Here is a 16,486-nt window from a genome sequence, read left to right on the forward strand (position 1 = left end):
CAACAACAAGGGGTAACCATTTTACTAGCTCCAACAGGGAGTGCGTAGGCTAGCCCAGCAACATCACAGAGGAGGGAGGAGATTTTCGACATTTGTGGCAAAAATGGCAACCAGTGGCTTGAGGGATCAGGATAGGTTGGACGGAGCATCCAACAATGCCATCTGGAAGGCTAGAATGTCATTCCTTCTAGATGAGCATGCCCTCAAGACATGTCGGCAACGTGGTGGTTGTGCCTACAGATGCAGATCTGCTGAAGAAGTACAAAGCAGAAATGGCGAAGGCCAAGAGGATGATCCTTGATGGAGTAAAGGATATCGTAGTGTGTCATGTCGCTAGCAGAGGGACTGCTAAGGAGATGTGGGATGCCTTAGGGATCTTTTGAGCAGCAGAAGATATACTTGGAGCAGAAGCTGAGATCTAATTAGATGCAGAAGGGGGATCGTGTGGATCCATTCCTCACAAAGCTGATGGAAACTCGTGATGAGTTGTCTGCTGTGGGGCATACACCTCAGGATTCAGAGTTGGTTAGATTGACCCTCAATTCTGTCTCAGATGAGTAGCAAGTCTTTGTCCAGAGTATCCTGGGCAGAGCATCATCGCCGAATTGGGATGAGATGTGGGCAACTCTAAAACAAGAAGAGTTGAGGAGAGACTTAGTCAAGGTCAAACTTGAAGGAAGCAACAACAACAGTGGGTCGAAGCCCAAGGAGGAGGAGGATAATACAACCCTTGCATCAAAGGGACAACAGGAGCAGTGAAGACGTAAGTAGGACGTCTCAAAGATCAAGTGTTTCAGGTGTGACGAGATGGGTCACTGCGCAACACAATGTCCTCTTAGAAAGAAGGACAAAAACGAGAAGCACGATTGAGGAGGAGTTCGCCATGACAACCGAGATACCTCCAGGAGGGAGATGGCTGATTTGGAGCTGTAGTTCAAAAGAGCTACAAATGGGCAAGATCCTTGAGGAGTCCAACTCCTGGATCAATACCTTGGTATGGGAGCCCAGTTTTGCAGTAGCAGGATGGACTAGTGTCGGATGGTGCTGAGGAATGTCGGGGAGCCAATTGCAGTGGCTAGGAGCGCCAAAGATTGAACAACACAGAGCAGAGTTGGCAGCAGTGTAGATGGCACAAACCAAAGGTCAGCAACAACGTAATATATTCAGAGGGTTAGTGCAGAGACTAGCAGCAGTCAGGCTTCAACATTCACGTGGTATCATACTGAACACAGTTAGTCCAGTAATTTTGGATGTTTTTTTGTTGCTGATGGAGTAGCAACAACTATTTACAGTGCAGTGGAAGTTGGCAGTGGCAGTGCTAGCAACTTCACAAATGTAACACTTGAGAGGGAGCTGTAGTACGGATGCAGTGTTGACAGTGGCAGTGTCAACAACAGTAGAGTTGCAGCAACAACATAATAGTTGGTGTATAACATGTCAGACATCAACAACGCAGAGGACGATGCTTCAAAGTCAGAGCAGTTTGCAACAACATATATTGCTAGAGCACATTCCTTGCTAATAGGGAGTGTTGATTTGGGGTAGCATTGAATGTGCTCTAGGCCTCAAAGTTTGTAGGGAGGCTTAGGCACATGTATTCCAAAGAAACCATAAATCGTTTTGGGAAATTCCACCCGGAGACAATTTTATTAAAATAATTAATATTTTTTAATGGGACCCTAAGTCTAAACTTAGGAAATTTAAATATTAATGGGTATTAATCTAATTGTGGGTGTAACTTATAGAAGAAGACAGGCATTGAGCTAAAATGATTTTAGCCATTGATTAATTTTTAATATGGGCCGTTGAATGTCAACGAGAAGATTATTTAAGGAAGCTTGAGGGTCACTTGGAAAACACACCGAGAAATCAAGAGATGAATTTCTGAAGTGAAAAGTTCTCAAGAGGAAATTCTGATTGAGGATATTTCTTGCAGTTGAGGGGCATGGATACTTGGGTTGGAGTATCTTCTTCAGAGCCCAAGATACACAACAAAGAGAGGCAGAGAGACACCAAAGGGGTTGATGTTGAGGTAGAAGGGCCCACGTAGAGTTTGGCACTAAGCCAGAAGGGCTCACGCAGAGGCAACTCAGTCATCCTCGCAGAAGTCCGAGTTTTGCAAAGGAGCTGACATTTTTGAGCGGGAGGGCTGGAAACTGCTCCGGAAGCCAAGACGTTTCCTAGTTGAGCTAACGCAGAGCCTCAGAGAGCTCCACACAGGCCCACACAATTATTGCGTAGGGGTAGCATAGTTGTAGCCGGGGAAAATTGATTTAGTTGATTTAGCTAGGTAGAGTGAGGTAATCTCACAATTCTTTTGTGCTAGTTGTATTTATTTGTAACTGGATTGCCAGGAGGACATCCAAAGTTGTATTCAGAAACTATTGCTTAATAATATAAAACCCTCAGATTTGCTGCATTGATTTTCCCGCATTGGGTTTTTCCGGGGACATTTGTCCAAAAATAACGGTGTCGATTGTGTTGTATTTTCTTTCTTGCTCGGTCTCTTGTTTCCGCATAATATTTAATTAAGTGATGGCCGTAGTGTATGTATTACGATATTTGCTGTAGGAAACTGCAAGTAATTTGTTTAAAGGAATCTAACAAATATGAGTAATATCATTAGTTGTTGCAGTAGGGATTCCGGTTGAGGAATTTTCACAGGAGAGAGTCCTTTCATAATGCAATGTTGTAGTTAATTTATACTTATCATACTTGTGTTAGATATGTGATTAAAAGCAACACACTAGACTTCTCTCTCTCTTTCTATTGGATCTTCTTGTTTAATTGATCTCTCTTTCTCTCAGATCACTTGGGTTTCTTGATTTTGTTAGGGCATCTTAAAGTCTAGGGTTAGGGTTTCAATTAATGTAGATTTGGAGATTATATTTTTGTGATCAAATCCTAGTTTGTACTTGGAGAAGTGAAGAAGAAGAAAAACCTTTCTTTGGAGAACCCACTCCAGTGATTCATGTTCACTGGATTTCCTTGGTTGAATTGGAGTTTTGGAGAGTTTGTTGAGAAATAATTTGTTATTGATGTCAAAGGGATGACCAGTTGAAGGAGAAAAGTGCACAAGCTTAAATACAATTTTAAACCCTTTTCAATGAGTATTTGCATGCCTCTTAACTCCTATTCATTGAAAAGAAATGATTTTCCTAATTTGGAAAACCACAGTACAAGTCAACCCTGTCTATAGAACTTTAGGTTTGAAGAAGAATAATATAAGTTCATAGCTCATGAACCTCAAAGCAAATTGAAGGAGTGTTTTCTTGGGTTTTTGTTTTCTTTCTTTTGGGTAATGGTTATTGGGAACAAAACTTGAAATTTATGGAGAAAATTTTGACCTTGTTACAGATCTAAACTTGGTCTTCTTTAAGGATAAATTTTGGCCCTTGAGGAGCAGACTCAGTCACATTATTAGCACTAGTTTCGTCCTTTACAAACTTTCGGCCCTATGAAAAAGCAGTCTTTGAAGCTTGCGAAATTCGGCCTTGAGGCCATAATTCCCCCCCCTCTTTTGGTACTTGTACTTCGACCCTATGGAGTAGAACTCAACCCTGCAACTAGGGCATCATTGTGACAAAATTTTGCCTACCTAGACACATACTTTTGACTTGCTTGGTAACTAGTTTTTGAGCTTAATATGATCCAATTTTGAAGGGTCATTGAGACAACAGTTGATGCAGATCTTATGAGCAGTGTTTGGTGATGCCTTGAAGACAATCTAAAGCCACATTCAGAAAAAATTTGGATAAATTGTTGAGTAGACTTTATACTCGTTTGTGAGTAGTCTTTGGATCAAATTATTAAGTACTTGTTGACTAGCATTGGCTAGTACTTTTGAGTGGACTTGAAGAAACTTTGAAGCAGATTTGTTGAAGCAAACTCTAAAGGAAATTTTATGTTGGAAATACTAAGAGGGGGGTAAATCAATATCTCTATTCAATTAGTTAATTTTAATTTGACAGAGCATTAATCATCATTAGCATTAGATCAAAGCATAAGTTAGCATTACATCACATGAATAGATAGCAACACCATTCAACAATGCACAACATCTAAAGACAATACATAAGAGTTTTTAAGGCGGAAACTCTTCCGGGAGATAAACCACCGAAGTTTTCTTAATATAGGTCTTTAAAGATTACATCAATAGGAAGCTCCAACTTACATGATTTTCCAGCTATAATTGGAAGGAGGCTCCAACCCCCTGATTTATCAGCTCCAACTGAAAGGATGCTCCAATACCTTGGTTTACCTGCTCCCAAGAAATATTTCATTGCGCAGGGTACTCTATTTTGTTTATGCCTATATATCTGCTATGGCTCTCGTAAGTACGTTTGTATGTTCTAGGAGATGGGGTTAAACTTCTTATGACTCCTCATTCCATTGTGCATGGCAAATTGCGTTGTATTTTCTAGGACAAAGAAGAAAGAAACCAACTTGGCCAAATCTAATTGCAATGGAAAGGCAACAAGATCTCTTGAAGAATTTGATGATACCCCATAGGAAAGGAAACCACAACAAAATCTTTCACCAATGTACATGGGTAATTATGCTTTTCATTCTATTATTGTAATGGTGTGAGTTGCAACCACTCCAAGCTTTAGAGTTCAAGTCAATTCATTCATTCTAAATAAAAAGTTATCCTATGCGAGAGACTTGTGTGATCTACTTTTTGATTTTCTATTCTCTCAATCCAAAAGAAGAGATTACATTGCAAATTCTATTAAACAAAACACTTTGTTGGAGCTTTCTGAGGGATTGAAGAATACATGCTCTTGATAGATAATGAAGTCACCACTTCAACGACACCATATAGTCATAAGAGAGACCGCACAAGCAACATAAAACAAGTTTTGACATATCTACAATGTGTGAATTCCTTCAACGCACCAGGTCATCCACATAAAAGATTACACACTGCCCAAACCAAACCATGACTGTCACCAGATGCAAATTGGACCTCAGACCAGTGAAGAAAAAGTCTTGTCTCAGAGCCGAAATGATGTCATCAGTCATACTCAAAATGTCCTTCAAAAACTGCGATCAAAATTGCCTTAGACAAGCTACAAATATCTCTTCAATCTTGCCTTAGAACTATCGATATTTTTTGCCTTAGATAATCAACAAAAGGTGCCAAAATTAAGCCTCAGGAGGGCCATAGAGTTATGGCCTTGGAGGGTTGAGAAACCTTAGACAATTCTGCCACACAATCCAGATACAAGAATATTGAACTTGTGCTTAAAAATTTCACTCTCCCATAGAAGATTGGACATGAAACTCCTGGCCTTAAAACAGAGAGATCTTACATTGAAAAATTTGATACACTTGGATGGATTCGAACCACAATATTTATACAAGAGGAAGGGGGCTTCTAGAGGGGATGAGTGGCCCATGAAAAATTTGAGCCTAATTGAATATTTTAAAATGAAATTTTGGAGCCAAATTTTAATTCCCTTTTGAGGTCGACTTGATTTCCAATTTTTGATTAATTTCTCTTTAACAAAAGCCTATTTTCTAAGAAAATTTAACTAGGATAGGCCCATCAAAAATTAATTTAATAGAGAGCCACAAATAAACCAATCAATGAGATGCCTTTCTGTTGATGCAAAATGTTCCTTCTTTTTACTTTAGTCAACAAGAGCAGTAAATACATATCACTATAGACAATGAAAAATAGACAATAAGCAAGAGACAAGAGACACCAAGATTAGGTTCACAACCAGGGCAAAACCCATAAGGGGAAAACCCAAAATTCTTTCCTTATGAGAGAGATATTTTGTCCATCAATAGTACATTTGAATGTTTCAACAAATCCAAAATAATCAACAATGAGATACCCAATCAAAGTCTGCACAAATAAAGAGAAATTCCACTTCTGTCCAATGAGAGGGTCTACACAAGGAGGCTGAAATGTAGGCTTGAAGTCATTGTGATGGGAGGCCAAAGTTTCCACTGTAATCACCAACAAAATGCCCAATAATATATGCCCAAAAATCCCTTGGTCAACTTCATAAATATGTCACACATTAGAGAAATTGAGGTAAAGAATGGGTCTCAAAACAAAAATGTACAACCAAACTCAATTTTATGAGAAACCATATGATTCAAGATGATGATTTCAACCATGGGAGATGATTCACCTTTTTTGGAGTAAAAAGATAAAATAATAAAAATATAAAAGACTAATTTTTCAACTCGTATTTTCAACTCATCTCCCCATTGTTTTACTCAAATTTTGAGCAGGAGCACTTGTTGGATGCAAAATTTAATCCTTCATCCAAGGATTACCCATGTTGCATGCTTTAGATGGACTCTGCTACACGAAAAATGAGAAATACATGAAAAAACGTGATTGCAAATAACGTTTTTCATGTAAAACACTATTTGCAATAATGTTTTTTCATGTATTTCTCATTTTTCGTGTAACAAGGTCCATCGAAAGTATGCAACATGGGTATGCCTTGGACGAGGAATTAAATTCCACATCCAACGAGTGCTACCGCTCGAAATTTGAGTAAAATTGTGGGGAGATAAGTTGATAATACGAGTTGATTTTTTTTTTTTTGGTCCTCTGAAATTTGATGAGGTAATCCAATATTATTTTATTATTTCCACTATTATTTTATAATATTCTTATAAGGCCCATTTTAGACCTCAAAGTTTTTCTAATGAAAGGAGAGTGATCCTCTTTGCAATTTTCTACCACATGAGAAGTAACAAAACGAAAGTATAGATGTTCCCAAGTCACTGTATCAACGAGCCCTATAAGGAGATGAAACCACAATTAAAAAGAAGCCTTGTAATCCTCTTCGCATGTGTGGATATGCTCTGAAACAAAAGACCGAATTAGATTGTGATTGCAAACTGAATTTCTTGAGTTGATGGTGGACGAAATGAATGTCAACGACCTCTTATTAATAGGTGTTATGTGAGGGCTAATTAGCCCTAATGGGGACGACATGATGACCTTTCAAGGAACCAACTTGTAGGGCTTGTTTGAGCCGAATTGTAGGTGACAAAAAAAATGATTTCTTCTTTGTGTGTGTGCAATGAAAAATGTCGACCAGAGCTACAATATATTTCAACGCTTTCAATATCAAATTAGGGCTCCTTGACCACACATTTTGGGTCACAAACTTTACTCGAACATATCTCTTCAACCAAAAGGAGTTATGAGGCGTGCCACATACCATTGGAATCGACACAACAAGGAGAATCAAATGATGATAGTCTTGCGATCAAAATCACTATCCTTTTCATCCATTTTCTTCAGGGTCACAAACTTTAATCGAACATATCTCCTCAAGGGTGAGGAGATATGAGGTGTGCTACATACTGTTGGAATCAACACGATGAAAAGAATCAAATGATGATAGTCTCATGATCAAAATATCTGTCCTTTTCATCCATTTTCTTCAGCAAGTGTGGGGCATCTAAGGCTTTCAAGGGATTCTTGTCATTTGGAGCTTCCAATCAATGAAAACTAGACGACTATTAATAGTTTTCAAGGATTGACGTTGGCATCAATGAGAACACCATTCAACGTTTTGGAGACCTTGAGGTGACTTTGAGAACAAACTTTTGGAGACCTTCCTTGTAGCAGAATATGAAGCAGTCCTGTAACATACCTTGGAGTAACTCTTGAAGAATCTTTTGAGCAACTATTGTGAACCAAAATTTGAGGAATTCCTTGGAGTATTTTGGAGACCAATTGAAGTAGTCGTGGAAGCCTTTGTTGAAGTAGACTTAAAGCATTCTTGGAGCAGACTTAGATAAGATATGGAAGGCCTCTTTTGAAGTGAATTTGGAACTAACTTCGAAAAGCCTCTTTGAAGACATCTTGAAGAAGTTGATTTAGAAAGGTTGGAGCCTAAGAGGATTGGAGTCCTCATTTTGGCCAAGTTAGTGCTTGGATTTGTTGAGAGGATTGATTTCCTCATTTTGACCAAGTCGTGCTTGGATTTGTTGTGAGGATTAGAGTCTTCATTGAAGGTTGGAGCTTGAATATTTGTAAAAGAGGATTGGAGTCCTCAGTATCTTCATCAATACAATTATTTTTTGTTCTATTTCTTATGTTCTGGTTTAAGTTGTGATAAATTTTTTAACTGGCATAATATAACAACTGAAAGAAATACTGATTCACTCCCCCTCTCAATTTTTCCAACAATTGGTATCAGAGCCAAATTCTTCAAGATCATCCTAACAACTGGAAGACAAATTTTTGAATCATAATGGCCAGTAAAGATGCTAAGGTTCCCCAATTTGATGGAACAAATTTTCCTTTTTGGAAGGTCAGAATGAATTACTCTTTAATGTCTCTTGGAGTTGAGGTTTGGTAATCTGTCACAGATGGATACAAAATCCCATCTCCTCTACCAATAGACCCAGATGGGAAGAAAGCATATGTGGAAAATGCCAAGGCTTTGAATGCTATAGTGAGTGGTTTTTCAGATTCAGAATTCACTAAAGTTATGGGTATTGAAATAGCTAATGATATGTGGGACAAGCTCATCAATATTTATGAAGAAGATGGCAAGGTCAAAAAGGCAAAGCTTCAAACCTTTAGAAGGCAGTTTGAAAGTCTCAAGACGAATGATGAAGAAGATATTGCTCTTAGAGGACTAGGTGAAAAAGCTAATGAAAAGATGGTTGTCCAAAAGGTTTCATAATGCAAACTTCTATGATTCATAATGTTACTCGAGAGAATCCTTTCGGTAAATCACATTTCAATTTTTTTTTTTTGTCTACGTGTTTCAAACCACTAAGTGTGGTTCATCATCACGACTCGAATGAATGTACTGATCCAACCATGCAATTATATATTGTAGAGGCGAAAAATGGTTAGAGAAATGAACGTTCAAGGAAGTAATAAATTAATTGAAATGAACGATATATAATTTATAAAATAATCAATGTAAATGTTAAATCATTTTTAAAATAATTAATATAAAAATGAATTACTAAATTTAAAATATTGTTTATAATTTATTATAATTTTGTTACTAAATTAATCTCAATAAAGCATTTGCTCCATTTTGGGAGCAAATGCTTTATTGAGATTAATGATGATACTAGGCAAATTTGATTCACGTGTTAACAAAGGAATTTTCCTTGGATACTCATTAAGAAGCAAGGCCTACAAATGCTACAACAATCATTTGCGGAAGATAATTGAATGCATTGATGTAAAGATAGATGAGACTCTTCCTGAAAAAGTAGTTGTTCAAACCAATGAAGAAGACCCTATCTTTGTAGATCTAAAGGAAGGTTTTGTAAAGGAAGTCAAGGAGCCAAAAAATCAAAAGGAGGAACCATGTTGAACACCATCAAAGACAACCCTAAAGTTTGTACAAAAACATCATCCAAAAGACCAAATCATTGGAGATGTGGATGGATGAATACAAACTCGAAGAGAGATGAAAAACACACCAAAAATGAGTGATATCACCTTGCTATCCCTAGTTGAACCAAATGATTTCACTCAAACAAGGATCCACATTGGATAAGGGCAATGGAAGAAGAGATGAACCAAATTAGAAAGAATGGAACACGGGAACTAGTACCTCGTCCAAAGGATAAGAATGCCATAGGAACCAAGTGGGTATATAAGAACAAAATGAATGAAGATGGTCAAGTCATGAAGATTAGAGACTATTAGGATGTTTTTAAACAATTGTTTGTTCAAAAGGATTGAAATTCTATTAGATGGATGTGACGACAACCTTTCTAAATGGAGATCTAAAAGAAGAAGTGTACATGAAACAACCAGAAGGGTTTGAATTGTCAGAAAATACAATTTTCGTTTACAAATTGAAGGAGGCCTTGTATGGACTAAAACAAGCTCCAAGAGCTTGGTATGCTAGACTGGATCATTATCTTCAACAACAAGGATTCAAAAGAGGAATCACGAGAATTAGTCTTTACATGAACTTAGATGGACAAAGACAATCTACTGATCACATTGGTATACGTGGATGATCTGATTTTTGGCAGCAACAATGATGAGATGAGCCACACATTTGCCTAAGAAGTGTCAATGATTGGAGAGTTCTCTTTCTTTCTTGGACTTCAAGTAACTCACACCGATGCTGGAATGCTCATAACACAAATAAAACACCTCAAGGAGATGCTTAAGTGATTTGGGATAGAAGAATGGGCTGTTGTAAGCACACCTATGATTATAGGTAGCAAGTTAAGAAAGGAAGTTGAATCCCCTATAGTAGATGCAACTCTCTATAGATCAATGATTGGGGGTCTTTTATATTTGACAACTCCATGACCAAACTGTTGAAAAATGTAACCAGTGTCGGTCTTCATAATGTAATAAAATATATTTTTTATCATTGATATTCATTATTATTATTATTATTATTATTTTTGGTCAAAAGCATGTTCTTCATGCTTATAGAGTCAATTGAGAGTCGAAAGAAATGTATTTGAGTCAAGTCCTATTTTGACTTTTGTAGGAAAAAGAAGAAAATTTATTTTTGAGTCAAATGTCACCACAAGACCAAGTCAGCCTGAGAGGCAACTATTCGACCCTCATTAGAGAAATTATGAGGTCTAAAATGGGCCTCCTAAGGAATATTATAAAATAATAGTGGAAATAATAAAATAAGATTAGATTAAATCATCAAATTTTAGAGGGAAAAGATAAAAAACTACTTTTTCAACTTCTCTCCCTATGATTTTACTCAAAATTAGAGTGGGAGCACTCATTGGATGTGGAATTTAATTCTTCATCCAAATAGTACACCTGTTGCATATTTTCGATGGACCCTGCTACATGAAAAATGAGAAATACATGAAAAACGTGATTGCAATCACGTTTTTTCATGTATTTCTCATTTTTCATATAACTGGGTGTATCAAAAGTATGTAATGTGGGTACTCCTTGGATGAAAAATTAAATTCCACATCCAATGAGAACTCCCACTTGAAATTTTGTAAAATCATAGGGAGATAAGTTGAAAACACGAGTTGAAAAAGTAGTTTTTTTTTACTCCAAAAATGGCGAATCATCACCCATGGTTGACACCATCATCTTGAATCTCATTGGTTCTTATAAAATTAATTTTGGTTGTACATTTTTGTTTTGAGGCCGATTTTTGACCTCAAAATTTCTCTAATGCATGGACATGTATATATAGAAGTCAACTTGACCTGTTGGAGACACATTCATTTTATCACACAAACACATCAATTTCTATGCCAAGAAGAAGAATAAAAACAACTGAAGTCAAAGGAGAGAGAGTGAAGTCAAAGGAGAGAGATTCTCATATGTGCAAAAATTGTGATTTTTAGATGCTACTACAAGGCCGAAATTCAACCTCCACTGCAAATTCGAAATTTTTTGTGACTTGACCAAATGTCAGAAAGGTTTGACCAATGTTGACTTTGACTTATTGGAGGAGACTTGGAGGAGGGATAACTTGGGATCATTGTGGCAGTCTTGGCCTTGGATATCTCATTTTGATCTGATTCTATAAGAGAAAGATTGTTTGGGTTTTCACCATTGTGGGGTTTTGCCCTGGCTTGGAGCCTATTTTCTGGTTCTTTGTCTCTTTGTGATATTTATGCTTTGAAGTTTTGTATAATTTCTTGATGAAGAAGAACATAAATTAAAAGAAGACAACTAATATTCACAAGTAATTGAGTAAGATAAATCAAGCTTTAATCTATCTAGCACTTGGTTTCTTAACCTAGTATTAGAGCTAAGGTGAAGGAAGGAAGCTTGAAGATCACAATTTATTGGCAATCTTGTTTGAACACATATTTGTTGCAACTATCTTCTTTCTCTCATTTTCAATGGAAAGATACATAAAGGAAGGTCTCAAGGTTCTTAGGAGTCTCTTTGGAACTATCAAAAGATACATAACCAAATTCATCTCTAATCTATCTAAGAAATTTAAGGATGGAAGTCTATACTCAATCCTTACAGGTTCATTTGAAGATGAAAGCACTTGGGTAATTGATAGTGGAGCTTCAAGGGACATGACAGGCGAACGTGGACAACTCAATACCCTATTTAAAGAAATCTCTTCTCACAAAGTCGAACTTGCAGGTAAAAATAACTATTTGGTCAAAGGGATTGGATCTACTTCCTTAGAATTGGAATCTGGTGGGAAAATTCATCTCACAACATCCTCTATGTTCCGGGTTTGAAAAAGAATATACTTTCAGTTTTCTTCTTAGAAGATAAAGGAGGCAAGGTAGAATTTGTTGATGACAAAGTAATTGTTTGGGCAAAGGGATCTAGTATAGAAATTGCAAGAATAATTGCGTTTTGCGAGGGGAGGTTGTATAGACTATTAACTCCTCCTCAAGCTTTAGTACACTTGGACATCAGTCCTTATGAATTGTGGCATAGAAGATGTGGCCATCTCCATTATAAAATATTTCCATCCTTGAGTCAAATGTTTATAGGTATGCCCCAATTGAAAGAAGAACATGAAGGAGTTAGTAAAGGGTGTGCCCTAGGTAAAAATGTGAAGAATCCATTCCCTAGCAGTGACTCTAGATTCAAGGAAATCTTGGACCTTATCCACTATGATGTATGTAGTCCTATGTCTGAGAAATAAGTTGGCGGTCGTCGATACCATGCAACATTCATTGATGATCACTCTAGAAAGACTTGGATATATTTCTTGAAATATAAAGATGAAGTATTCAAAAAGTTTCAAGAGTTCAAGGCAAAAATGGAGAATATGACAAAAAAATGATCAAGACCCTAAGATCAGACAATGGTGGGGAATATACCTCTAAAAAACTTGTGGCCTTTTGCAAAGAAGCTAGGATTAAGGAGAAGCTAATAGTTCCTTACAATCCCCAACAAAATGGTGTGGCCGATAGGAAAAATCGATTTATTGAAGAATGTGTTAGAGCCATGTTACATGACCAAGATGTGATGTGGGATGTCAGAGCTGCAAGGTTGATGTGAGGAATGAGCTCTGCAGTGTCCGGTTGATGAGTTTTGATAACATCGAGGTTGTGACGCGCATGCCACAAATCTAGGGAAAACAACACTTGGTGGGAGGTTTCTGAAATGATCCTTGCATGTAACCTCCAACTGCTAGAAAAAGATCCATGAAACAAGGGATGCCTTTGCATACTGCCTTGGGAGAAGCAGCCCATGCATGCAAGCGAGTTTTGCTCGGTCTCAGAGGGAACCAGTCAACTCAGCTGCACATGCAAGAGACTGCTCGACCGCTGGGAGAAAATGTGCATTTCTGGCTGGGAGTTCGACTGGATGCCCATGAGATTTGCGCAATTTCTGGGCAGAGCAACTAACTGCTGCCCAAATTTGCGCAAATTCTAGGCCGAGCATCCCTGCTGGGGAAAATTGCGCAATTCTTGCTGGGAGTGTTGATTGGCAGAATTGCGCAATCTTGGAGCCCAGCAGGTTGCCATACATGATTGCACAATTTCTGGAGGGAAGTTTGGTTTCCCTGCAAAAATGCACAATTTCCTTGGGGAAGCTGCTCACCTTGCAGCTGGACCAAGTTTGGGTGAACAACCTGTGAGGGGAATGCATCAAGCTGTGATTAATAGGCTGCCTTTGTGCAAGCAAAACACTGAAGCTTGTGACCCTGATGAAGCAAGACAAGCTACTGTGAAGGTTGGAAGGGAGGCTCCAAAACGAAGCTAAGGCAAAATTTTGGAGGGTTGTTGTAGCCGCTACAACAGAGTACTATGTTTTATTCATTGATGACCACTCTAGGAAGACCTAGATTTATTTCTTGAATACCAAGAGTGAGGTCTTCAAGTAGTTTCAAGAGTTCAAAGCTCTTGTGGAGACCCAGACAGGTAGGAAGATCAAGGTCCTTAGGTCGGACAATTGAGGGGAGTATACCCTTGGTGAGTTTGTTGATTTTTGTGCTGAGGTAGGCATTAGGAGGGAGTTCACAGTTCCTTACAAACCCCAACAAAATGGGGTTGCGGAGAGGAAGAATAGATTCATTGTAGGGGCTGCCAAAGCCATGCTTCATGATCAGGGGTTACCTTTATTTTTGTGGGCAGAGGCCTACAACACTGCTGTGTACTTGCAGAACAGGAGTCCACATCGTGCCTTGGGGAATGTGACTCCGGAGGAGGTTTTTTCTAGGAAGAACCCCGATGTTGGGCACTTTCGTATCTTTGGGTGCCTTACATATCCCTATGTCCCCAAGGAGAATAGGACCAAGCTAGAGCCCATTGCAGACAAGGGCATCTTTGTGGGTTATAGCGAGACCTCGAAAGCTTATCGGATTTATATTCTTGCGTTGAGGAAAGTGGTTGTTAGGCGAGATGTGAAGTTCGAGGAGTAGAGAGCTTTCAGGAGGTCACGGGAGTTAGAGTATCCAGAGTCACCAAACGCTCAGGAGCAGCTGAGTTAGTCACAGGGATCATGAGGTACATCGATTACAGTGTCAAGTCCATCAGTGAGCAGTGGCTCTCAGAGTCAGGTGGGTGGTTCTTCGGGCAGCATGCAGGGCAGTCCGCAGAGCAATTCACAGGGTAGTCTACTAATGGAAAATTCACACGATACTTCAGCATCTACAGGCACAGATTCAGGCATGAGGTTAGTTGGCTGGCCTTCAGGAGTTCAAGCTTCTGATGATGATGAGTATTCTTTCACTCCGGTGGGAGAAGTATGCTTAGGGAAGAGGAAGCCCAAGTGGCTTCAAGATACCTTGCGCAAGGCCACATCAGTGGCTGGGCCAAAGAGACAGGTTAGAGAGAGTAAACCACCTGAGCGGTTCTGTAGTTACTTGGCATTGGTAACAAGCATTGTTGACTCCGAGCCTTCTATTTATGAGGAGGCAGCCAACCAGCAAGTCTGGAGAGAGGCCATGATGGAGGAGTATTCTTCTATTATGAAGAACGATGTTTGGGAGGTAGTGTCGAGATTTGAAGGGAAATCAATTGTTACTTCTAGATGGCTCTACAAGATAAAGCATGTTGCAGATGGCAACATCGAGAATTTCAAGGCTTGATTTGTGGTTAGAGGGTTCTCATAGGTAGAGAGAGTTGACTATGAGGAGACCTTCGCTCCCGTAGCTCGATATACATCTATTCGCTCCATTCAATCGATTGTAGCAAAGATGGGTTGGAAGATCCACCAGATGGATGTGAAGATCGAATTTCTCAATGGCTTCATTCAGGAGGAGGTTTATATTGAGCAGCCGCAGGGCTTTGAGGTGCATGGGAAGGAGTCCCATGTATGCAAATTGAAAAAGACACTCTATGGCTTGAAGCAAGCTCATAGAGCTTGGTACTCGAGGATTGATACATACTTGCAGCAATTGAGTTTCACAAAGAGTGAGGTTGATTCGAACCTATACTTCATTGTGGTGTGTGAGGAGCCTCTCATTCTGGTGTTGTATGTTGATGACTTGATCATCACTGGTGCAAAGAGACTCATTGAGGGTTGCAAGAGAGATCTTGTTTCAAAGTTTGAGATGAAGGATATCGGCTTGATGCATTATTTTCTAGGATTGGAGGTGTGGCAGGAAGAGGGGCATTTCTTCCTAGGACAAGGGAGTTACATTGTGGATATTCTTAGCAGATTTCACATGGAGGACTGCAAACCCATGTCTACACCTATGATCACTAACTGGAAGAAGCTTCATGCTTCTGATTCCGAGTTGGTGGATCCTACTCTATACAGACAACCCATTGGTAAATTGATGTATTTGGTCAACACTCGACCATATATATGTTTTGCAGTAAACACTATGAGTTAGTTCATGTGTGAGCCCAAGAGAGTGCACTGGGTGGCTGCAAAACACATTCTTCGTTACTTGCAGGGGACTGTGGATTTTGGTCTGGATTATAGACAGGGTGATGGAGAGACTGGCAAGGTACACAGATTTAGATTGGGCAGGGTGTGCTTCAGATAGGAAGAGTACTTCCAGGTGTTGTTTTGGGTTGGGTTCGACAGTTGTGTCGTGGATCAGCTGGAAACAACAGTCAGTTGCACTGAGCTCAGCTAAGGCAGATTATATGGCTGCTAGTTTGGCTTGTTGTGAGGCCATATGGCTTCGCAGGATGTTGTTTGGTCTATTTGGTCAGGCATTGAGACCTTCAATAATTTACTGTGATAATCAGAGTTGCATAAAACTCACGGAGAATCCAGTTTTTCATGACAGGTCAAAACATATTGAGATCAAGTATCACTTCATTAGAGACTATGTCCAAAAGGGAGCTATCAAGCTTGAGTACATTTCCACAAATGAGCAGGTAGCAGACATTTTCACCAAAGCCTTACCATGAGGCAAGCATGTCTACTTCAGAGACAAGATGGGAGTGGTGAGGAACACTTTCCTCGGTAAGAGGGAGTGTTAAAATTTGGGTACCAGAGGACAAGTGGTTCCCTAAGGCTTTGATCTTTGGCCTAGGGAAAAGTGTCCAAAATTTATTTGTACTTTTATCCTCAAGTGACTTTATAAGTGGTAAAGTCAATTTAATTTAAAAGTGACTTTATAAGTGGTAAAGT

This window comes from Pinus tabuliformis, chromosome 3_1 (assembly GCF_031772625.1).
Source record: "Pinus tabuliformis cultivar Carrire ecotype Pingquan chromosome 3_1, CPIR1, whole genome shotgun sequence".
Lineage (NCBI taxonomy): Eukaryota > Viridiplantae > Streptophyta > Pinopsida > Pinales > Pinaceae > Pinus > Pinus tabuliformis.